Source organism: Parambassis ranga, unplaced genomic scaffold (genome assembly GCF_900634625.1).
Source record: "Parambassis ranga unplaced genomic scaffold, fParRan2.1 scaffold_21_arrow_ctg1, whole genome shotgun sequence".
NCBI lineage: Eukaryota > Metazoa > Chordata > Actinopteri > Ambassidae > Parambassis > Parambassis ranga.
The window spans coordinates 4,080,204-4,104,257 of record NW_021144767.1 but is presented as its reverse complement, the minus strand read 5'-3'; the positions used below and the strand labels follow the sequence as shown (position 1 = coordinate 4,104,257).

Sequence of the window (24,054 nt, the reverse complement as noted above, 5' to 3'; positions counted from 1 at the left end):
TTGAATTCAATGGGCCTACCCATCGACCAATCACTTTTCATGGACACACAGCTGGGTCCAGGTCCAGCAGAGTCTGCTCTCACATCCTGGATCCTGATAGAATCACAAACACTGACTCTGAGCTTCTTCTGGAAAAATGATGCTGAACATCATGTTACACTTTAAATGTTTAATAATGATGGAAACAAACTGCAGCTGTGACATTAACTCTGACCTTTGACCCTCAGATGGATCAACATCTTTGAAATCAATGGGCAGATCCTTTGACCAATCACTCTTCATGGACACACAGCTGGCAGGTCCAGGTCCAGGTCCAGGTCCAGGTCCAGGCCCAGGTCCAGGTCCAGGTCCAGGTCCAGGTCCAGGTCCAGGTCCAGCAGAGTGTGCAGTGTGCTGCTGCTTTGTTCTTGAACACACAGATGTGTGAATAATGTGAGTGTGAGCTCTGACATGGAGAAGAGTCATGGACAGTCAGAGACGGTCCTCTTACCTCTGAGCTTTGGTCCGGCTCTCATGGTCCCCACACTTAGGTCTTTTAGAGGGAGGGACTCCCTCCTCTCTGTCCTCACACTGACTCATAGCAGAGCTCACACCTTCACACAAACACAGCAACATGACACAGAAACACACAGTCAGCATGTTGTTATTGATCCTTCATGTAGATGCTAACAGGCTAATCATGCTGTTAGCTTAGCATCAGAGCCTCAGACCAGGTTTGGTTCTCAGGCTTTTATTTTGGTGAGTCTGTAAACACACCAACATCTCTGATGCTGTTATTATTGATGTCACATGCTGTAAGTGGAACAGTGCACACACACATTCAGTGTTTGCTTCAGAATTCTGTCACTTCTCTCCATGTGTGAACATGTGAATAAATGAACATGTGTTCATGTGTGTTTCTGTCACAGTGTGAACAGACTGAGTGAAGCACTGAGACCTTCCTCTGTAACAGTCTGTGGACTGTTTTCTATAGAAAGGACAAACACATGAGCAGCTACTGTCTGAGCTCTGAGGACTGACACACTTCTCCTCATGGCAAATATTAGATTCACATATTTATGAACCCTTGAAGAGAAAATGTTTCTTCTGATGAGTTTCAATCATCGATATGAATTCATGAAAAATAAAACGCAGCACAGGCGTGTTAAACCTGAAACAGACTGATCTGATAAAGTCAGAATAAAGCGACCTTTTCTCCGCTTGAAGCTTTGAACGAGTCGATCTGAGTTTCAGAGCAAATGAAGCTGCTGAACTTTACAGAGAGAACGATCAACAGAGACGCTTGTTGTTTGTCTGTCTGACATGAATTGAATTACAGTAACTCCACACAGCTCAGTGAACACAAAAACTCAGAAAGCTGTCAGACCGGTTCTGACACTCCCTGCATTTCTCACTGATCATGTGACCTGAGAGCTGTGTTCTACAGTCTGCTGTGACTCGAACAGAAAAACACTACAAGTAACAAGTTGTTCTGAAACAGCTGTTCATCTGCTATAAAAGTCATCAAAGAGCAAAGAGAAAGCAGCCAATCAGCAGCAGAAACATCTGTACTGTGCCATCAGTCAGTGATGCAGCACAGTGTGATCAGACATGGAGAGATTTCTCTGGAAGGACTCTCACCTGCTGGATCAGTTCAGATGGACTTACAGACACTTTCCAGCTTCCTGTGTGGAGAAGAAGCTGCTCCTGGTCCTCCTCAGTCCTGCTGTCTGACACAATCTGATCTGAGGACGCCGTCACTTCCTCACAGCCTCACAGTCTGAACACGTCAGTGACGGTGAAACCGGTCCAACAAGTGTCTGAAAGACATTTCCTGATTCACTTCTACTGTCTGTCCACTAGATGGAGCTCAGCAATCAATGAGCTGCAGATCAGCACAGGATGGAGCAGAGCAGAAGCAGCATGGTTCTCCTCTTTGTGAGCATCCAGCTCCACTCACATCTCAGCAGGCTACAACCTCCTCACAGCTGCACATTGATAAGGGTGATGTATTGAAATTCTAAACACCAGTTTACAATGAGTTGATCCTGTTACAACCAAACTACATTCTCTTTATCAGGGCTGACCTGGGACTAAAATGTGGCCCTGGCATTTCTGTCCATGGCGGCCCACCATGGTTATTTATAAGTTATGCATACCAGAGCATATATGTGCTGTTCAAAGATGAAATAAAGCACAGTAGACTACACGGAAGAGAGTGGCCATGCTAAAAACATTCTTGTAACACTCAGAGCTTTCATCTGGGGAGAGATGGCCACAGGGCCACCATTCCCATCTTGAAGCTAAAGTGGCTGTCAAAGAAACGTCAACATTTTTATACTTTACCTGTGACCTTATGATGTCACCTTCATAATAGAACATGATAACATAAAAGCCATTGATTCCTACTGATCTATCAGCTAATGTCCACATTAAAACTCTGCACTCAACATGTTGGAAGCATTTTCTCATTATTCCTTCACAGTGAGTGAGTCTTACCTGTGTTGTTGGTTTCTGTGACGAAGCAGAGAGCAGTCAGTGTTCAGGGTGTTTATACTTCATCATAGGAGGAGCCTCTGTGGTCACATGACTTCCTAGAAACTCTGAACAGGTTTAAACAGACTGTTGGCTCAGATTAAAAAATTTCCCAGTTTGGGATCAATCAAAGAATAAAGATCATCAGTCTATCAGCTGGTTTATGGTGTGTTCAAGAGGAACTGGTGCTGACCTTTGGACTCTGCCCTCTTTGTGAGGTCAGAGAGGTCAAAGGTCAGGTCAGTAAAAACCCAAATACTCGCACTGAGGTGTGAAGACAATCATAACAGAGAGTGTGGTGTACAGAGAGAAGACTGTACTCACTGTCAGCGGGTCACATGTGCTCTAACATGCACTGTGAGCTGTAAGGTCTTATACAGACAGGTGTGTGTCTTTCCTCATCATGTCCACAGACACAGCTGGACTGAAGGTTAGAACCATCTGAATCATATTTCACTTTTTGTTTTTTCATCTGCAGAAATGTTTTCCTGTCAACATGGGGTGCTGTGTGTACAAAAAATAACTGAAATGATTTCAGCAAATGGCTGCAGCTGTTTACGTGAGCAGATGCTGTGACTTAATGACTGGAATGTTTAATCATCCCAAAAGGACCGGATCAGGACTGACCTCACGTTTTTAAAGACTAAAAGACTAAAATGAAATGACTAAAAAGACACCTGGGACCTGCTAGCACACACCTTCATACAAACACAACACTCCCCCCAACACTTACACCACTGAATACCACTGTCACTCTGGATTCTACCAGCAGATGGAGACAAAGTAAACATGGGTCAGAGTACAGAGAGTGTAGAAATAACGTCATGATAAACAGTGAAGAAGCATTTTACATTAAGGATTTCATATGATGTCTGAAACATTGGATTGTAACTTATCTATAAAACTATGTTTTTGTAGGATTCACAAAAAGTGCTTTTGGACTGTTTATAAGCAGGACCTCCATCTTTCTCCAAGCTTTAAAAAACAGCTAAGAGTTTTCACAGATCCATGAAAACATGCAGCTCTCTGCTGCAGCTCATCACTTCTGGAAACACTTCATTTTAAGAGACGGCCTCATAATGCTGTTAGAAGTGTTCTTATGATTCCTGAACACCATCTGTGCATCATAACTCAATCTCTACAGCTGCATTGGATCTCTGCTTGTTAATCAGTGATGGATGATAACATGTTACTGCACAGGTTTCCACCATTTTATGGCTGCATTAAAGACTTTGAACCTGGCTGCTGCTCAGTAAAAGCTCCATCTACAGTTTAACATGAATGAGTGACACAGTGAGAATGTAAAAAGTCAAAAGTGTCTGACTGAACACATGATGCAGACACAGTGTTAACAGATGCTGCATTGTTCTACAAAGAGCAGTTTGATGACAGACTCTGTTTCATGCTGACTGTGAACATTTTCAAACATCTGGAACATGTTTAATGACTGTATGAAGCAGCCAGCAGTCCTCCTCTGAACAACAGGACAGTGAACGCCTCTCACTAGCTGAATCACACTGTCTGTTAGAATGACACAAAGATCTCTAACAATCAGATGATCGGCACGAGACGAACAGATACAGTAAATCTTCCAAATGAAGCACAACAAGCAAACACTTGAAGTCACAGTAACACAACAACACTCATCAATAAACTGCTGTTAGTTACCTCCTGATGGAGAAAAGAATCTGGATGAAGCCGAGGAGTGAAGGTGACGTCCATCAGCAGGAAAACAGCAGAGAAAGAACAAACATGGAACTCACAGCAGGAGCTTTTCAACGCTCTGTTGATGCACAGAAAGTCTCAGCTCTCTGGATTCACCGTCACACTCAAGGCTTCTTTAAGGAAACATGATGACAGTGTTCTGACCTTTGGAACAAAGAGCTCAGGTCAAACATTCACAGACTGAACCAGCACAGAGTTCTTATCAGTTACAGTTACAGACCTTGATCTGACTGTAAGGAAGGAGAAACACACCTTCTTAATAAAGTGTGTTTCAGTGAAAACAAATCCATCAGCTCCAAACATCATTTACACTCGCTATAAATGTAACATTTGATGTTCTTATCTGACTGTTACTATGAATAAACAGTGTGAGGACTTTGTGTAGTTAGATCACAACCCACAGCGAGACTGTGACAGAAGCAAAGAACAGATTTACAAATTTGCAGAAAATTATTATTTGATACGATCAGACACATCAATGCTTTGGTTGTTCTGCCAGCACAGTGGTCCAGATCCTGAAAATGAATAATCTGAGCAGATTGATTGTGGGTGGATGAAAGAAGTGAGCAGATGAGGTATTCTCAGTTTATATAATATGAAGACAGGTTTCTGGAAACACTTCATTTTAAGAGACGGCCTCAGAATGCTGTTAGAAATGTTCTTATGATTCCTGAACACCATCTGTGCATCATAACCCAATCTCTACAGCTGCATTGGATCTCTGCTTGTTAATCAGTGATGGATGATAACATGTTACTGCACAGGTTTCCACCATTTTATGGCTGCATTAAAGACTTTGAACCTGGCTGCTGCTCAGAGTGAGAACATTACTTGAAGCTGATGGGGAGCTGTGTCACTGCACAGTGTTCTGTGTTGAAGCTTCGACACACGATTCAAGAAAAAGGTTCATTACTCGAGGCTTCATTGACACAGTGCTCCAGTAGGACATCTAGTGGTGGATAAAATGAACTGTGGTGCGTGTTATTGGTTCATGGATTGTTTGGGATTTGAATCGCCGCACAGTCTCGTTTGACTACACTACATGGTTGAATGGTTTCAGGCTGACACAATAAAATACATTAAACTTTCACTTTTACTGCACAAAATTTGTATACAAAGTTACATTTGAAGTGATCATCATGATTAATCCGATTAAAATGTTTAACACAATTAAAGCATTTGTATGTATCAATGTAGCTAATATATTTCACTATCTAACTGATTGATCTATTACTATATATTGATATATAGTCATATCCCTGAACACACCCGATCCCACCAAGCGATTCACAACCCGAACCAATCACATGACTCGTATGCCGTTCGAAGCACTCAACTGCTTCAAACGTCACTGAACTGGTTCAAACGTCACTAGTCACGTGACCGAAGCAAGCCTCAGCACAGTGTGAGACCGGTTACGTGATTTCAGACTCGATCGGAATCGGACATTACCTCCCGATCAGGACTCGGATATATTTATTAGGACTCTCAAAGTGAATTCCTTCTGTGCAGGGTGGCTCTGTGTCCTGTAGTGTAGGGGTATGACAGCTGCTTTTGGCTCGAGAGATCCTGGTTCGAGACCTTGATGAGCTGCTGCGTGGGTGCAATCTCCTAGCGTGGCACTCTGGACACACACACACACACTCGGTATGGGCAGATACTCAAAATGAGGCAAAAAAACCTGATCGGGACATCCCTAATTAAAACGTTATGGATACGCATAGCATTGTAACTTTTTATATTTATTACATAGAAGACACCCTGAAAATAATTCATCAAGCTTTAAGGGAATACGTCATTAGTACATTTTGTTCAAAAACTGTGCATACAGCCATCAACTGCACGAGCAGATCCCCGTTTATGCATAGCAATCTCCCACCTCATCTTACGTTGCAGACATCGCTTTTCACACTCCTCACAAAACTGTGCACCTGTTCCTGAGATTGCTTGTAGAGTGTTTTTCTCTTGTCAGCTGTGTGCAGAATGAACTTTGCTACTCTGTCCAGTTTAGTCTCTTTGTCCTTTCACCCGTTTCAGAAACATTTGGATATAACATCATTGACTCAAGCAAAACTTGAGAACTTTTCCACACAGATGTTTCAGAACATTTTCCTCTTTGGCAAACATGGCTTCTTATCTATGCATCCTTCATGTGACAAATAGCATTCAATTTTAAAAACAACTGAAACAGTTCCCTCATATTGTGCTAGATAAAGGCTTCTCACCTGTACGGGTTCTGATGTGAACAGTTAAATCGTTATTTTGACTAAAACATTTGCCACATGTTTGGTTTCAAAATGGTTTCTCACCTCTGGCTGGAGTCTATAGTAGTTGTCAGTGGGAGACAGGCCTTGATGGGTGGCCAGTCTATCACAGGGCTGCCACAGAAAGACAAAGACAATGAACCTAACATGCACGTCTTGGAATGTTGGAGGACATGTCACATGACGCATCTGATGACTAAATATAAGAACAAGCACATAAAAAATCCTGAACTTTAAGGAAGCTAAAAGCAAATAAAACATCAATTTATGACAGAGCTTCTGACATTTAACTATAAACTGTAGCTGACCTACAACTGGTTATTATGAAAAATACACTGTTATAATATGAGGTTATATATAAAGTTTACACACATGTAACAAATAACAAAACTGCTTTATAATGAATCTGTCACATATAATTCATGTTATTTAATCACTTCTGTTTTAATCTGTTTTAATTGGTCAGATTTATGTATGAAATATGATTCAAGTCCTCATATTACATATTTGAAGTTATGTCTCAATATTTTACTATAATAGTCATGATAACAAAAATATTGATTTAACAGACACGGGCAGTATGTGTGGATATGTCAAATATTATACATTTCTGTTCATGAAATATTATTGATGGACATGCTAGATAAAATATTTACCAGATCACATTTAACACATTATGATGAGTTATTATATATTATAATTATTACATATTGATGTCTATTTACCATCATTTACTTTAAAACCAAAATATGTATTTTATATATTGTATAATTTTGATTCAGTAGAAACAGTCCATGAAGAAAGTGACTTTAAACAGCTTCAACATTCCAACAGTAAAAACAAATGTTAGTTCTTACCTGTTACTATCAGTTTAGTTCCAGGACCAAAGATCCTCACACAGTGAAACAGGCTCATACAAAAACCTGCTGAGTGAAGCATCCAATCAGGAGGCAGGATTCTGTCAGAATTCCATGTTGCAGGAACGTCTGTGTAAAACAGAGACACTGAAAATCTCCATGTTTGTAAAAAGCACCACAGCGTCCTCATCATAGCTTTTTCCTGCTGGTTCTAAACTTCCTCTGTTAACATGTGAAGCTCCGACTGGAAGACTCCCAGTCAGCGCCCCCTCTGGTCACATGGACTCATTCCTTCCTTTGTTGGGATCAAACATGCATTTGTGCAGCTTTCGATGCTTCAGAGCTCTTTGAGTGTGTTTGAGTCTGAGATGGAGGTGAAACATGCAGCTGATGTGGTTTTCTGTTCTCTGCTGGTTTTTGTTCAGGCTGCTCCCATAATCTCTCACTGTGGGACCTTCCACTCCACCAACAGGAGCAGTAGGTGGCTGAATGATCCTCTTTAACTGCCTTGAGCTCCAGCTCCAGCCCTTCTGTGTTTGTACAGCTGAGAAATCATCTTTCTGAGGATGACTGTAACCTCCATAGATGTCACCATTATCATTATCAATATAGAGAATCAGTCTGAATGTGTCCTGGTCTTTCTTCTGGTACCAGAATACAAAGCTGTCACTACACTGTTGAAGCCCTCCACAGCTGAAGGACACATGTCCACCGACTCTCCTGGTCAGCGAGGCATCGTCCTGGGTCAGATCTGCTGCCATGGAAACCAGCGCTGCAGAGACAGGTGGAGGTCAGTGTTTGTTACAGGTGCGGCTCGTCGGCGCCTGATTGGCTGGAAACACTCACCTGAACACAGCCAGCAGAGAGCAGCAGCCGGCAGGAGAAGCATGTTTCCTCTGGTGAACTCACAGAGAAGTGACGCTCTGATGCAGCTGAGGCCAAACGAGGACGAGCTGCTCAAAACTCCCATCAGCCCCTGCTGCCCTCAGATAAGACTGCTGAGTGCTGTGGTTTGTAACCACAGCTTCAGATGAGACTGATCACTGCTAATAGAAAAGAAAAGAATTCTTATGAAGAATAGTGCCATGATATCTGGTATCATCCTGTCACCACAGTTTGTTGTGTGTGTGTGGTGGTGAGGAAGGCTGGAGAACAGGAGAGATGAGGGTTTGGACTAATTGGACTTATTAATGACTTTTTACTAACCAGACTGAAAACTGTGTCATCACACACCCACACATGTTGTGTTATAAACTACTACTCATACATATTTATACACATACATATGTTTTTAAAGCATGCTGTGTGGATGGGAAAGGAGGCAGACCTGAGCCTGTCTGAGCATGTGGCTCCACCTAGTGGACAAAAGTGCAAACCACTGGCCCGGTCACAGAAGTCAGAGGCTCATGCAGATCATGGGGCATGTTTTGCAGTGCTTATCACGAGCGTGCTTCTCCTGCAGTTCACACACTTGTGAGGACAAACACTTGTTGTTGCAGGACTGACTGTCTGTGGTGGTTTGGCAGCGTCCTGATAGTTTTAGTCTCTCATCAGATGTTCAGGTGAGCCACACATCAAGACATCAGATAAAAACAGGACCTGCTCCTTCCTGCAGGAATAAAAGCACTTGAGTGATGAACAGCTGATATTTTGGGTTTTATTCCTAACAACTTCACACACTACAGACCAGCCTCACTGCTGCCTCACTTCTCTAAAGTCCTTGAAACACTGTTTAATGATCGCTTAGAAACATTTATTGAAGAACATCAGTTATTAAATGAAAGCCAACATGGATTTAGACTGAAAAGATCAACCTCAATGGCAACAACTGATGCAGCAGAAGAAATCTCAAATGAGCTGCACAATAAAGAAATCTGCCTGGAACTGGGTCAAAGTGGTTTAACTGATAGAGTACAATATACACTAGAGTACAATAATATTCACTCTGAGAGAGAAGTCTAACAGTCTGAGAGGTTATGGCAACTTTAAAGTCCTGATGGTGAGAAGCACCAGGAAGAGTCTGTGTGTCTGTATGTGGAGTCAAAGGGTTAATACTAATAATCAGTTATATTAAATTATGGATGATTATAGTATATTGTGTGATTCTCTGTTTCTATGCATAGATCCATCCTGTGCTGTTGTTATGTATGTGCTTACAGTATGACAGGAAGCAGCTACAGGTTATGTTCTATGAATGATGGAGACGGGTGGAGTCAGATCAGTTCTACTTCCTTCCACTCCCTTTCAAGCATATAGTGCAGACTTTATGTACAAGCATGTATCCAGGGTCAGTTCTGCAGGCTTGTTACACTGGCCCTTACACGGTCCTACAAAAAGTAAATGACTGTGATTTTATCTGCCATGGCATTTGTGACGGCCACAAAAGTGTCACATTTGTGTTTTGGGAATAACACGTTTGTAATGTATTGTTTGTTTTTGGAATAGGTATATACTTGAGAAACGTAAAGTGTGTGTTTTGTAAGGGTTTTCCTTTAAAAAAATGGGTCTGTAATAACCACTCCAGAACAGCAGGGGGCAGCGTCGAGGGCTGGGTTTCTCTGTGCTACAGGTGGATTTTCCTCATTACTGCAGAGGGCGCACTGTGAACTGACGCGCTGTCGTCCTGCCTCATCATTTCTTTCCTGAATTTCAGGTTAGTGATGTGTAAAATGACACAGAATAAGGATAACACGATGTGAAAATGTGTTTAAGATTTGAGTGAGTTATGTTGGCCAAATAGCTCTGTAGAAACATGGGTTTAATTAGTTGCTGTGCTCCGTGACGAGCAGGCTGAGCCTGAGATACTTTGTTAGCTTGGCACACACATATCCCTCCGCGCAGTGTGTGCAAGTGAGCTCCGTATAAGTTTGCTCCCACTTGGTTATGAGTTGTTTCGCCAAATGAGTTGTGAATAAAATGTTTAGGATTGAATATGAGTAAGACAGAGTTAAGTAAAGAGTTGTTAACCTTGGTTTGATGGGTCTTTGCAGTATGGTGATTACAGTGAATGAGTTATGCTCATCGAAGGACAGTTTATATTAAAGACTGTTAGTAGAAGTTGTAAAAACATTTTGAATAGCATAATATTACAATAGTCCATACATTTTGAGTATAAAGAGTAAGAAAAGACATTTTTGGAAATGTATGTTATTTTGGGATGGACTGTAATTTATTGATGTTGATTTATGATTGATTCATGTTGAACGGACATTCAATATTGCACATACATTGGACATAATGAGTCTGAACAATAAGAGTTATTGTTATAAGTATTTTCTGAAGGAAATGTCCAAATAAATGACTGCAGAGAACGCACTGTGAACTGACACGCTGTCGCCCTGCCTCATCATTTCTTTCCTGAATTTCAGGAGTTTATCTGGCAGCCCGGTGCCGTTACACATTCACTACCTCAGATTGGTCAACACTCACAACATCTACATGAGCATCAGTGAGACTTGGCTGCTGAGCGGGACCATGAGCGCTTATGGTCTGGCTTGGTGCTCAGCCAGATGAAGTTTGACTCCCAGCAGCAACCAGTGGTCTCGTGTGTGAGGCCGCCTCCCACTCGCCACAAAGGAGGACCTGCTGCTGTTTGGACCCCTGTCTGTAATAATGTGTCTTTGCATGCTGGCCATCTGCTACTGCTATGTGTGTGTGTATCGGGCTGCACTCAGCGTGAACACAATGTTGAAGTCCAGCAACCACCGAGCCAGATGCACCATAGGACTCTACCTCTCACTGTTGTTGCTCCAGCTGTCATCAATCATATTTCATATCATCTTTACCATGACGCTGAAGAGAGAAGCCCTCTGCAGCGTGACCACCTCCATGGTGCTGCCTCTTATCATCATAATTCCCTCGTGTATCAATCCTTTCTTCAACGCCAGGAATCCACAAATCAGTTATCTCCTCTTTTCTGCATCCAGTCAGAGGAGACAGGCTGAAGAAGTGGTAGAGATGGAGGTGATTCAGTAGAGCAGGACTCCTATTTATGTGCCTCATTTGTTGAACTTTAAACAGCATATTTATTGGATTTCTCCCTCAGACTTTGCAGGAGCAGGATACATCTCAAAAATCAGAAATCTGAGTTTAGATTAAGGATTTTGGGGAAAGAAATTGTCTAAATTGTCAGAATTTAAAGTCAGAATTCTGAATTGAATCTAAATGAGCTATGAATATATGATTACAAAATAGATTTTTAATTTGTATGAATTTAATTTATTCATTGAAAAATATATTCTCCATTATTGACTGTTTATCTTACTGTGTCAGGTCCCCATTAAAATGTACCCCCTCTTGTATTATTTGAACCTATTGTGTGCAGAGGCAGCTGAGTGATACTATCACACTGTATTAAAAAGAACAAAATAATTACAGAGAGCACAAAATGAACTGAGGAAAGACTGCAAGCACCTCAAATAACAAACTCTACATTGAATCTTTGTGGCATGTGTGATACGTCGCTCCATTTGAATGCTTGGTGTTTATTCTAGATATCATTAATATAAGTGTCCATGCAGTTATCACAAAATAGCTTTTCTGGCACTGTCAGGTTTCTGAGTGCATATCTATCAATCACAGAAGTATATCTGTGGATGCTCTCATTCATCAGGTCAGAGTCATTTCCAATTTCCAAGAGTTTAAATGGAGGCAGCTGGACTCCAGGACTGTTTTTGAAGATGTTTCCCACTCCCCCGAGTGGCTTCTTCAGTTCTGCTACTGCTCTGGTTGGAATCTGAGTTTTATGTGTTCAGGACCTCTGTGGGTGGATCTTGCAGGAGCTACCATGACTAAGATCTCCCAGAAAGTGTGTCTGGGCCCTGTGCAGGACTAGTTGACGGCCCATCGTTAGAGTTTTAAAATTTGAATGGGAGTGAAGTCTGCTAGGCAAAACTGTAGCATATCAATATGTATCTGCCATCAATAATGTATAGGAAAGCATGTATACTGATTAAATCACAAAACACGCTGTTATAAGTATCTTATAAGGAAACATACACTAGGATCCATTTTCCTGCACACGCTGTGACAGTGCCTAAAACTGCAGTTGATCCTGTGGCCACTTGGGGGTGGCACCAAAATTAAATCCCACAGGTGTTTCTGTTCAAATGTCAACAGCAGAAATAAACAAAAATTCATGTCTATAGATAATTATTCATGCAAATGGTTCTCAGGCTAATCAAGAACTGCCGTCCCTCAAATGACCAAAATTCAGTCCCATGGTCATGTTAAACTGTCAGTGGTAGAAAGTATCTATGTAAAGCTAAAAACAAACAAACAAAAAATCAATAAACACTGTAGTCTTTACCAGGTAACAACATAATACAGCAAATCTGCAGTTCCTTACATGGCCACTTGGTAGCTGGTCCAAAATAGTTTCTGTCCTGATAGACTTCCATATAAAATACTTTACAGCTAGAATTATTTTTTAATTAAATTTGAGCAGCCAGACCCCAAAAACCCCATATCCAAAACCACTGAGGAGAGATTGTTGAACTGTATATGCTTATCTAATTCAAAGTCATGTGTTTCTGCAGATCAAAATAAAATCATGCTTGTATATCTGATTGGTTCTTAGCAGACATAGTTTGGTCTGATCTGTGTATAGGACATTGTTTCAAGTCTTGTGGCTTGTTCAGATGTAGTTTTGTGAACCTTTGAGCCAGTGTTGTGCCAAAAAGTGATCATGCCAAAAAGTGAGCCTTAAAGCTGTTTCGCCAGATGTCTGTAGTACAGATACTTGTAACTTCATGTCTACAAAACACTTTGTGAAAGGGAAATGCTTACAAGTGTTGCAGTCTGTCATGCTGGTAGGCTTTTGGTTGGAGGATTTCTGAGGCTGCTGTGTCTGATAAATGTCTGTATTTTGCTCCCTAGCCCAGTGAAGCTGAGAAACTGTGTTGAACAGTTAGAAATGGAGACTTGGTCGTTGGTCTTGCTCGGTAACCATGCTGAAGAAATCTTCAGTTTAAGGTTTGCCCAAATGCCAAAGGGCCACTGAACACATCCACACATTTGCTCTGAGCTCATGTGATGTGCACCAAACTCTCACTCTGCCTGCAGCATCGCTGGAAGTGTCCCCCTCTGTCTTCTATAGTCTGATTTGAATGATGTCTGATATCAGCAAGTTCAGCAATTTCAGTTGATTTTTAACGTCCTCCCACCATACTAGTGGATCATCTCCTTCATCTGTTTCGTTTCTAATCATTTCTATATAGTTATTTATTTTATGTCTAAATCACTCTCTGATATTTCCAGGTCAATTCTGGTTTGTTTCAGTGTTCCTTTAACTAGCTGTCTCCTGGAGTAGTCGCACACGCCGGGGTTGAGGACTCTCCACATATCAGCTATTTTATATTTTGCCATTATGTGAAATAATTCATATCTACTAGTGTCGTTTCTTATATTTTTATTTGCTGTAACATTACTGGTTAATATCGTATTAACATCTCTTATCATTATACTATAGTCAATACTGTATGTATGTATTAGGTACATGTTGTGCAAGTATAAGGTACTAAATATTTTAATCATTATTATTTAATACCGTGGACGTCGCTAGCCCTATTTTAGGGGGGCTTCAGCCTCCCTAAAATAATCCAAAGCCCCCCTATAATTTGGGCCAATATTTTGTTTATTATTATTATCTTGATTATTTCGGAGTTGACCATGTTGTATATGACATGAGAGCATATGTCTTACAAAGTCGCTCATATATCAGGAATGGTAATAGCTAGATGTTCTGTTTTTTTACTCGAAAAGAGGACACCTCCACACATGCTGGTGTCTCTTCTCCCCTGTAGTTTCCTGCTTGTTGCTCCGTCACACGCCCTCTGCCGGGTTCGATTCCCGGCCAATGCAATGACCCTTTTAACTGAGGAACATGTGAGGGGACATATATTCACCTTCACATCTATGCTGTTGTTCAGCATGTTGTTTTTATATGTGTTAACAGACCTATCTGACTTCTGTTAACATCACTGTGACACACACACAGAGGCACTACACTTCACAGACGAGCTTCAGTGGTACAGTGCACATCACATTTGAAACAAGAGCACTTACCATCACTGGTAGTGAAGGTGTCACAGGAAGAATTACTGTGATGTTTTACCTTTAGAGCCTTTTTATAGAACACACTCATTTGATTTAAATTAAGAATGTTTGTTCTGTAGTTGTATTTGATTTAAAAATACCTCTTTCTGAGCCTCATTAGTGCAGTAGGCAGCGAGTCAGTCTCATAATCTGAAGATTGTGACTTCAACCCTCACAAGGGGCACTTGTTTTAGAGCCAGAATACAGATTACAAAGAGCACACTGTATGTTTACATGTCATCCAGGTCATATTCATAGAGACCACTGAAGCAAGGCGTCTGGACTTGTAGAGTTTTCTTGAAGACGTTTCTCTGCTCCTCCAAGCAGCTTCATCAGTTCTACCTGTTGGTGGGAAACATGGTTTATATGTGGAGGAGGACCTCAGTGGGTGGGTCTGTGTGAAACTCACAAACAATAGCACTAAATGTGTCCATACTTACCTGTGTTGGTCTGGCTGACTGAGTCTGCTGTTTCTAATGACTGGCTAACGACTACAAAGATGATGTCTGAGGCCACCTCCTCTGTTAAGGACAGAGGTTTGCACATACTCACAGCAAGAACACAGGGCTGTCAACCAGTCCCCTCCAGCAGTCTCATAGTCGTTAGCCAGTTGCTATCTGTTAGCTTTGCATTGTTGAGGACAAGACGGCAAGTGACTGAAGATGTGCATCCATATTAATGGAGGTCCACATGTCTGAAGTCAGACTCCCTCCCTCCACCCTCTGCAGTTGAGCCTCGGCCTCCTTCTCATATTTGTCATCCACCATCTTCTTTAGAGCCTTTCTAGAAGGCAGGCTGGATGTGGGGTCTGGCTTTCCCACAGACTGATCATCCACTACACTGAAAAACAAATCGTTGAATTTACATGATTGTAATGTGTACATCGGTCCCACACAATCATAATACGTAAAAACCAACACAATTTTCTTCTTTCTCTTAATTAATAATTTCTTGTTAAACTAACTTATTTCAATCATGTTAGGTTGTTTAAAAGAATCATGTTGATTCAATGTATTAAATGTTCAAAATCTAAACCCAATTTATTGTGTAATTCTAAAATGATTTCATCATGTCCAGGAAACCCAATTCTTAACTGTAACTCAAACTTGATTTTAAATGCAACCATTATTTAAAGGTATTAGGTACCTTTATAGTATTTTCATTACTTCATATGAATTTAAAAAGATTTGTTTCTTACAATCAAAATTGTATTCATAAACCAGTGGTTCCATATCGAGGTGTGCTGAATATTAACTTGCATTCACACAGACAAGTCTCACAAACAAATGCTGTATTCAGAACATACGCAATGGCCATGAACTGATACATTACCCTGTATCAAAAACAGTGCATTGAAACACAATAATGCCCCTAACTGTTTCAACATGGATTTTAAAACAGGTTTTTTCGTGAAACTCATCTGATCAAATACAAAAACATGTCATAACATGCAATTAGCAGTGGTAAATGAAACATTAAAGGATGCAGTTCAAGGAGGATGTGAAGCAAATGGCATAGTGCCCTCCATAGTGGATTTGTGGAAACATTGCTGACTGTTCTGGTCCTCTGACCCTTTCTATGAAAGAGTCTGTTTTTCAGAGCGAGTGCCTTATGAGAAAGTTCTTCATTCAGTTCCATAATGATCTTCTGGAGTACCTCAAAAGTGTAGCAGAGGTTTCGAGGATAGCTGAGGTTGAGGGCATACATTAGGCCAAACAGCATGGAAACAGCCAATGCTGCATTGTCCAGATCCTGCAACACCTTGATGCCCTCCAGAACGATTCCAATGTCCTCTGCCTCTGGCATGTTCTTTCTGGACATAAAGCCCCATAGTGGTGTCTTCAATGGCTTCTTTGATGGACTCTTCATCCATGCCCTGTGCCGAAAGACATAAAGTGACAGGATGGACAAGTGAGGTAAGGAAAAATAATAATTGTACCAAACAAACACAGTATGTTTCTCAGCAGTTCATAGTAAAAAGAAATTACACAAAAGCACATATTTCATTCCTTTCCTTAATAGTTGGGTACAAAATGATGGACAGTAGAACTACTTTTTTATGTCCACATAAATTAGTTAGATAAACAATGGAGGATAAAGGGAAGCAAGCAATTATTCATATATACATGTATACACACCACATATTCCTGGGTCAAGTTTTGTGGATCTTCACCCATGTAGATACAGACTCCTTTAATACTGCACTCTCGTCCGGCATCTACATCGTCACACTAAACAAAAAAACAAAACAGCCTTCATTATCTAAATTCAGGCATTTTAGTACTACACAATTATAAGCACAATGTAAATCAATCATAAAATTGGTGCACAATTCTCAAATTTAAGTCTCGAGGCTGCTCACTTGTCACAAAGTTCCTGCCAAAAATATTCATAATCTAAGATATTCTAAACTTTCCATGACCTCTCCAAAAGTCCACACACCATTGTCAAAATTAGACAGACATACAAACTACAGTCTGAAATATGCATCACTTACCTCAGCCATTTTTGCAACTACTGTTTTGAGCCGTTGTCCGAGTTGACCGCCTCTTTTTTGAAAGACATTTGTCAGTTTGTCAGAATAGATGTCCAGCTGAGACATAAACTTGGACTGTAGTGGGATGGTGGTGATTCTTTTAAATTCAGCGTTGATCTGTGAAAAGTAATATACACAAAGGAATTAGGTTCAACTGGTCAGAGAGAAAAAACATCATGCTATACTAGACTAAACAAAAATGTCTGTGTATGTATGTGTGTGTGTGTCAGCATGTGTGTTTGTGTCAGCATGTGTTTGCGTGTGTGTATGGGCAAAGGGCCGCTGTGCGCAGACAGCTGCAGTGAATTTTACAAACGCCACCATGTAGACAGAAACACATAGAAACTGACAGCAGAGATGGCACCAGAGGACTGGGCAAGAGGACTAATGGGTGGTGGTACCGCGAGTGCCGCCAGTGAGAAGGCAGAGAACTGCACTCGTACAACGCGGGCTCTCTCTGAGAGCAGGTTCTATACATGAGCATGTTTAGACTCGTGGTGAATTGTGTCGAAGTGTTGAACCGGTGTTGAGCAGCTTCACAGCTCTCTGTGTTGCTGTAACGTCCAAGCCCTGCAGCGCTGTGACGCACCGTGGCGACGCAGACAGCGAGCTGACCGTGGTCTGCTCAGAACATCCCGTAAACGGCACACAATGAGTTCAAAAATAAGAACTACCAGAGAAACAGAGAGAGAGAGAGAGAGAAACAGAGAGAGAGAGAGAGAAACAGAGAGAAACAGAGAGAGAGAGAGAAACAGAGAGAGAGAGAGAAACAGAGAGAGAGAGAAACAGAGAGAGAAACAGAGAGAGAGAGAGAGAAACAGAGAGAGAGAGAGAGAGAGAAACAGAGAGAGAGAGAGAGAGAGAGAGAGAAACAGAGAGAGAGAGAGAGAAACAGAGAGAGAGAGAGAGAAACAGAGAGAGAGAGAGAGAGAGAGAAACAGAGAGAGAGAGAGAGAGCGAGAGAAACAGAGAGAGAGAGAGAGAGCATGCTAAAGTGTTTTAAATTCAATATACTCAGAAGCAGCTACACATCAATTTGCTCGCTTAGTTTTTGAAGAGACAAATTCCATACCCAGACTAACTATACACATACAGTAAACCTCTGTTGAAGTCTCAGGTAAACTCGACATGACCCCCAGCATATGGTAGCTAGCAAGAGGTTGTGAGCCTGTTAGCAAGGATTAGCACGCTAAAAAGTCTGGAATCTATATAAACAGGAACGTGATAAATGCCGGACTGTTGCATTACATACAGTTCAAATGTCGCGTATATCATTGAATAATCATCATTAATAAACTTACTGTTTCACTAATCAGGTCTTTGATAGAGCCACAGGAGACTGCTGAATCTTCTTGACAGAAAGGCTTCCTCTGTTGCTGCTGCTGAAATTAGGGCTTCTTCTTCTTTTATTACCCAATAACAGCTGTTTTGTTTCAGGCGCAGTTTTTGAATACATTCCATTTCCGGGTGTGAGGAAACTTAAATGCATCACGTTTCTTATTTAATTGAGTCACTTTCAGTCAACACAAGAGAATCTAGCACATTTAACAATGTGTGCAAATACATGGAGATTACTTGTGTGTTATGTTAACAGAGGAAATATGAATGATTTGTGTTGGATATACTAGTATTGTTTCTGTAGATTCACAGTGTTTCCATTTTCTTCAGTGTAGTGGCTCAGAAGTGTAGGAGCAGCTCTGGGAATGAGTAAAAGAGAGACAGGGCGATGAAGATTTGCTGAAGTACCATATATATTTAAATGACACACAGTTAACAAACCCAGCAATGGGGGGGCCACACGCAGCGAGGGGACAAAAGTTCAAAATAAAGGGGGCTGCAGGAGCCTCCTACCACTCCTCCAACCAGAAGAGATCTGGGCCAGATCCAGACGTTGAGCTGAATCGTATTCTTCGAGCCTAAGCAGAGCTCAATCCTAGCTCGCCATCAACCCTGGCCTGCACACAGCACAGGACCAATTAATGTGCACACAGTCCATCTATCTAATAATAATGCAGTACAAATCGTATCATACATAGTTCTAAATTAGAGTTCTCATATCATCAAATATATACATACAAATATAGATATTCTATTAGTCAAATTGGGAAATAAATGTTTGCTATATTATAATATCAATTCTGCTAGTGTAGCAATATCAAACATGATCAAACATTAAAGGTCAGACAGAAATACTTTACAGACCTCTCACATTGATTCAATGTAGCACAGTTAAGGATAGTCAGAGAGACCTGGCTTTTTTCTGGACTCAGTGCAGGAGGTGGGTGACAGGAGGGTCCTGACAAAACTGACTCCCATGATGCACCACTGAGACACAGGAAGTCATTCCTGCCTGTCTCAATCAAACTACTGAACTCTGAACTGTAAGATAAGACAAGACAAGACTTTATTAATCCCGAAGGAAATTCCTGTGCCAGAGGTATCAAGGTACATTAAATGCAGTTAAGTACAGAGTATAAGAGTAGAAGTGTCACTCAGACACTGTACATTCATACTGGTGCATTCATGTCCTGCTCTTTACTATGGAAAGGTTTTATACAGTAGTGAATATGTTCTTTAGATACAACTCAGGGATTTAAATGCTATCTAGGTATTTAGATATTTATTATATATTTCAATGTATCTTTAATTTCTAATGTCTGTAACAAAAAAGAATTTCCCCTCGGGGATAAATAAAGTCATTCTGATTCTGATTCTGATTCTGATGCTGGACAATGAGTCCACCCCCTGCAGGACGCCCTGTCAGCTCTGCAGAGCAGCTTCAGTGGCAGGCTGCTCCACCCTCGGTGTGTGAAGGAGAGATACAGAAGGTCTTTCCTTCCTGCTGCTGTCAGACTGTATAATAACCACTTCTGATAGGTGCAATATTCACACACCACAGTGTACAACACATTATTTATTTAGTTTCTGATGCACTATGTACAGTTTTCTTACAGACCACTTCTCCCTCCACTCACCTGTGCAATAACTGTTCATATGTAAACTGTTGATGATTCTATTCTATATTTTATTGGTAGTTTATTTTATCATATATATCTTTTCTTAACTTATCCTTTGCTGTCTGTACCTGCTGTTGCAAAAATGCAATTTCCCCATTGTGGGACTAATAAAGGTTTCTTAATTCTTAATATCCTGTGCTGACCGCTCCATATAAACCAATGGAAGCGGCTAGGCTAAATTACCCAATGGGAATGAATGAGCAGCTGAGCTAACAGTAATGAGACTCACCAGTTCTGCAGTTTAAGATCAATTCAGATGATCCACTCATATCCACTCCGCATAAAGACTTTGGTAGTTGGCTCCTATAGATCGACATTCAGTACATTTAATTTGAAGAGATTACAACATGAATTACAGCAAACTTTTCCTACTCGTGTCCCACTCGCATCTAGACTGGCACTGCCAGGTTACAGTGATGCGATTGGTCTGAGTCGGACGTCATTACGTAGAAATACAACACGGCCCACAATACAATATATGGGAGCAGTAGCTGGAGTTTTTCACCCGGGTTACAATTTTAAGCGAGTGAATGCAGCGATCAGTCCCTGTTTACTACAGAGGACGCTATAAAACATTCAGTCAAACCTGTCCAGACTGTTCCAACTGACTGCATCACATCAATGTTATTCTACTTAAAGAAACAGGAAAAAAAACGTAATGATGACAGAACGCTCCTCCTACAGCTGTAAAGCTACAAACATGCTTTCAAAACTAAAGTGTCTAAATGTGTGTGTGACTTTGGGACAATCTGACAACATAGTAATTAAAAATGTGCAACTCAGAAAGTAGCCATGCTATACAGCTGAAACTTTGAACATATTTTAAAAGATGTATTTACTTAAATATAGTTAAAACTGTAGTCATAGCGCCACCATGTGGTGAGATATAAAGTGTCAAAAACTTTGGACAAAACATTAGTGGACAACTTTAAATAGTGTAAGATTTTTGTATTTTGGAATATCTAATAGCGTTTCATTGCTATTGGCTAATAAACTTTTGTGGGCGTGGCCATGTGCACTTAATGTACTATAACTGATGCATACTGTAACATATAGCTGCTAAATTTCACTTATGTAGGCTAGTACTAAGACTTAGTGTACCAAGTTTCATGTGGTTTGGCCACTGGGGGGCGCTATAGTGAGGTGTGAAACAATGTGTGAAACAAGTTAAATATTGTCCATTTATTGTTTACAAAGACATCTACAGTGCCCATGTTAGTCAGAATATGTCTATGTGTTTGCGCTGGCTATTGCACCAACAAAAACTCTTATCATAAACACTATGCCAATAACATTCTGACAAAAGTTTATGTGACAAACACCCTAGACCAGCGGTCCCCAACCTTTTTGCACCACGGACCGGTATCATGTAAAACAATACTTTCACGGACCGGCACAGAAAAAAAAGTGCATAAAGAGACAACTTACTCTTATGCTTAATTAGTGGGAGCCTTTGAGCTTTCTCAGCAATGAGGCGGTCCCATCTAGGGATAATGGGAGACATGACACCCGAAGTGTGTTTCTTATGTCCAGTCCACTCCGTAATTTTGTTTTGGCCGTCATTAATTGCTTCAGTCGTTCTTGTTCATGTTTTCTTCCATGGCTCGTCTTTTAATGCAGGGTGCTCGGTCTCGCAGTTTTGAAGGCTTCGTTGCCTCATTTGCGAGTCTGTCGCCACATCACTCAGAGTGGACTTGGTGTGTGAGAATCACCTGTTGCAATAAATCCGTATTTTAAATAGGACTCCTGATATAGTCTTTTAAATGCAGGTTTCTTTTTCTTTGAAGGGGTAGGCTCCTCTTCTTCTGTCTCCTCGTTAGGCCTTTTCCCCTTTCTGAAGAAGCTCTCCAAAGACATTTGTTTTTTATTCATTTGTGCTGCTTGTGGGCTTAATTTTGGGGTGCCGTATCCCGTGACCGAGACAAACGTCTGGACAGGTGCTTAAAGGCACAGACGGATGAATCTGATCCGATTTATAAATGAAACAGCTTTCAGACTCAGATAATGAATAATATATTTTTTGCTCAGTCTTTCTGTGCGGCCCGGTACCAAATGACCCACGGACCGGTACCGGTCCCCGGCCCGGTGGTTGGGGACCACTGCCATAGACCACGTGGCCTAATGGATAAGGCGTCTGACTTCGGATTAGAAGATTGAGGGTTCGAGTCCCTTCGTGGTTGATGTTTTATACAGGTATGAAATGAGCCAACTTCTATCTGTGGTTTATCCACAACCTTTAGTGGGTCTACTACTACACTACTACGCCAGTTTGGAGTCGCCCTCGGAACCTGAGACCCTCCTCCTTCTCTCCTGATAACTGTCTGTCTTGATGGGTTCCCTCAGTGTGCAGGGGTGATGGATGGGAGTCATATTCCCATTATTAATAACTCAATACAATAACTCATACAACACTATCAATAAAATCAGTCAATCAAATTACAGGATGGAACATAAATGTGAATAAATGGCCCTTAAAATGATCACATCATAGTGCTAATATTTATGTTTTAAAACATGTCACTAACAAAAGGATAAGTTGAATGAAACAATTTAATACTTAATAATCTTGGCCTTTGCCTGAGTATTGGCAGCTCTTGGGGATTTTATGCTTCATGATTGTATCTTTGTTTTATTGTATTTTACTGCAGTTTGTCTCTTTTATGTATTTTATTAGTTTGAGTTTATTTCATGTATTTTAATGTTAAGCACTTTGGTGGGCAATGGCCTTATAAATGTGATATATAAATAAAACGGGCATTGACATAATAATAAACCTTAAAATGTTTGTAGACTAACCTGAATTAAACAAACTACAAATGAATTTAGTGTTAGATTTAGTTAAATATAAATTATACCTGTCCTCTGAAATTAAAGCGTGACAGATTTTCTCTGGTTCTACATTTACACCAGCAAAAATTGGCAAAATTTACTTCAATCTCTTTGTAGTGTATCATTGTTGTCGCTGAGTTACCGTATTCATGACAATATGTCAACACAATGATGATGTCACCATGACAACATCACGTCTGGGATTCAGGATGCTGTCAAATTGTGATAATGTGTGTGTGTGTGTGTGCTGCCAGGAGGAAACTAAAAGTAAACTCAGCGGTCGTAGGGACTCTGCTGTGTCGAAGGGCACTGCGGACAGCGGGGTGGTGATGGAGAACACAGAGATCCCCAACTTACCCGACACAGTGCCCAGTAACCTTCCTCCTCTAACATCAGTGAGCGTCACAGAAAGTGAGGGAAACAAAGAAACACAGCACAGTGAGGATGTGCTCCACACAGGCTGGAGAGAGAAAACATGTGTCTTAAAATGTGTTTATGTTCTGTCTGCTGCTCCAGGTCAGCTGCTGCAAAATGGCACAGAACAGAACCGTCCAAAGGCCAGAGAGATCCTGGAGGAACTGATGCAGCAGGGAATCATCATAGAAGGGCAAAGAGAGGCCGGCAGTGGCGCAGGAGAGGCCTACAGCATCATGGTGGGCACCTGGTTAGCATGCTTCATTCACAATATCAATGCTATGATAAAATATGTAACATTGTGTGTGTGTGTGTCAGCTGGATGACAGTGAAGGGTTCCGGCGAAGGTACCCTGCCAGACTTAAGTCTCTGAGGGGCAAAAAAGCTCCCCGCACCAGAGAACAGATTGATGAGAAGATGAGGCTCGCTGATGAGAGACGCAAGGTAGTGTGTGTGTGTGTGTGTGTGTGTGTGTGTGTACTAACCACCTTCTTCTAATGTCTTCTCTCTCACATGCTTGATATTTCAGTCAAAGGAAGATACGCTCAAAACACGTTTAAGAGCCAAGTCTGCGCGTATTCGTGGCCCCGCTCCTGTCTGCACCACTGAGGGGGATGAAGATGCAACCATTACCCCTGTGGTGCCGCTGCAGTTACCTGTCAGTCCTGACAGACAGATTGGTCAAAAAGCTGGTGAGGAAAGAGGGTGGGTGAGAGACGCTGGAGGTGATGACAGTGGCCTTCCTCCTGTCTGCATCACATAAACCCAATAGTGGATTGGGTTCATTCTCTGGAATGTTGAAT

The 24,054-nt window shown here is 41.2% G+C and overlaps 1 long non-coding RNA gene and 1 other non-coding gene across 2 annotated transcripts; one reads left to right on the top strand and one right to left on the bottom strand.

Moving 5' to 3' along the window:
• Positions 1–16,232: 16,232 nt before the first annotated feature.
• LOC114429816 (uncharacterized) lies at positions 16,233–16,983 on the bottom strand. Its single transcript, XR_003669935.1, has 3 exons — positions 16,953–16,983; positions 16,594–16,686; positions 16,233–16,331 (listed from the first exon to the last, which is right to left on the bottom strand). It is a non-coding gene; the product is annotated as an uncharacterized LOC114429816 (long non-coding RNA).
• A 5,132-nt stretch (positions 16,984–22,115) lies between these two features.
• On the top strand, positions 22,116–22,188 carry trnar-ucg (transfer RNA arginine (anticodon UCG)). Its single transcript has one exon. It is a non-coding gene; the product is annotated as a tRNA-Arg (tRNA).
• Positions 22,189–24,054: the final 1,866 nt, after the last annotated feature.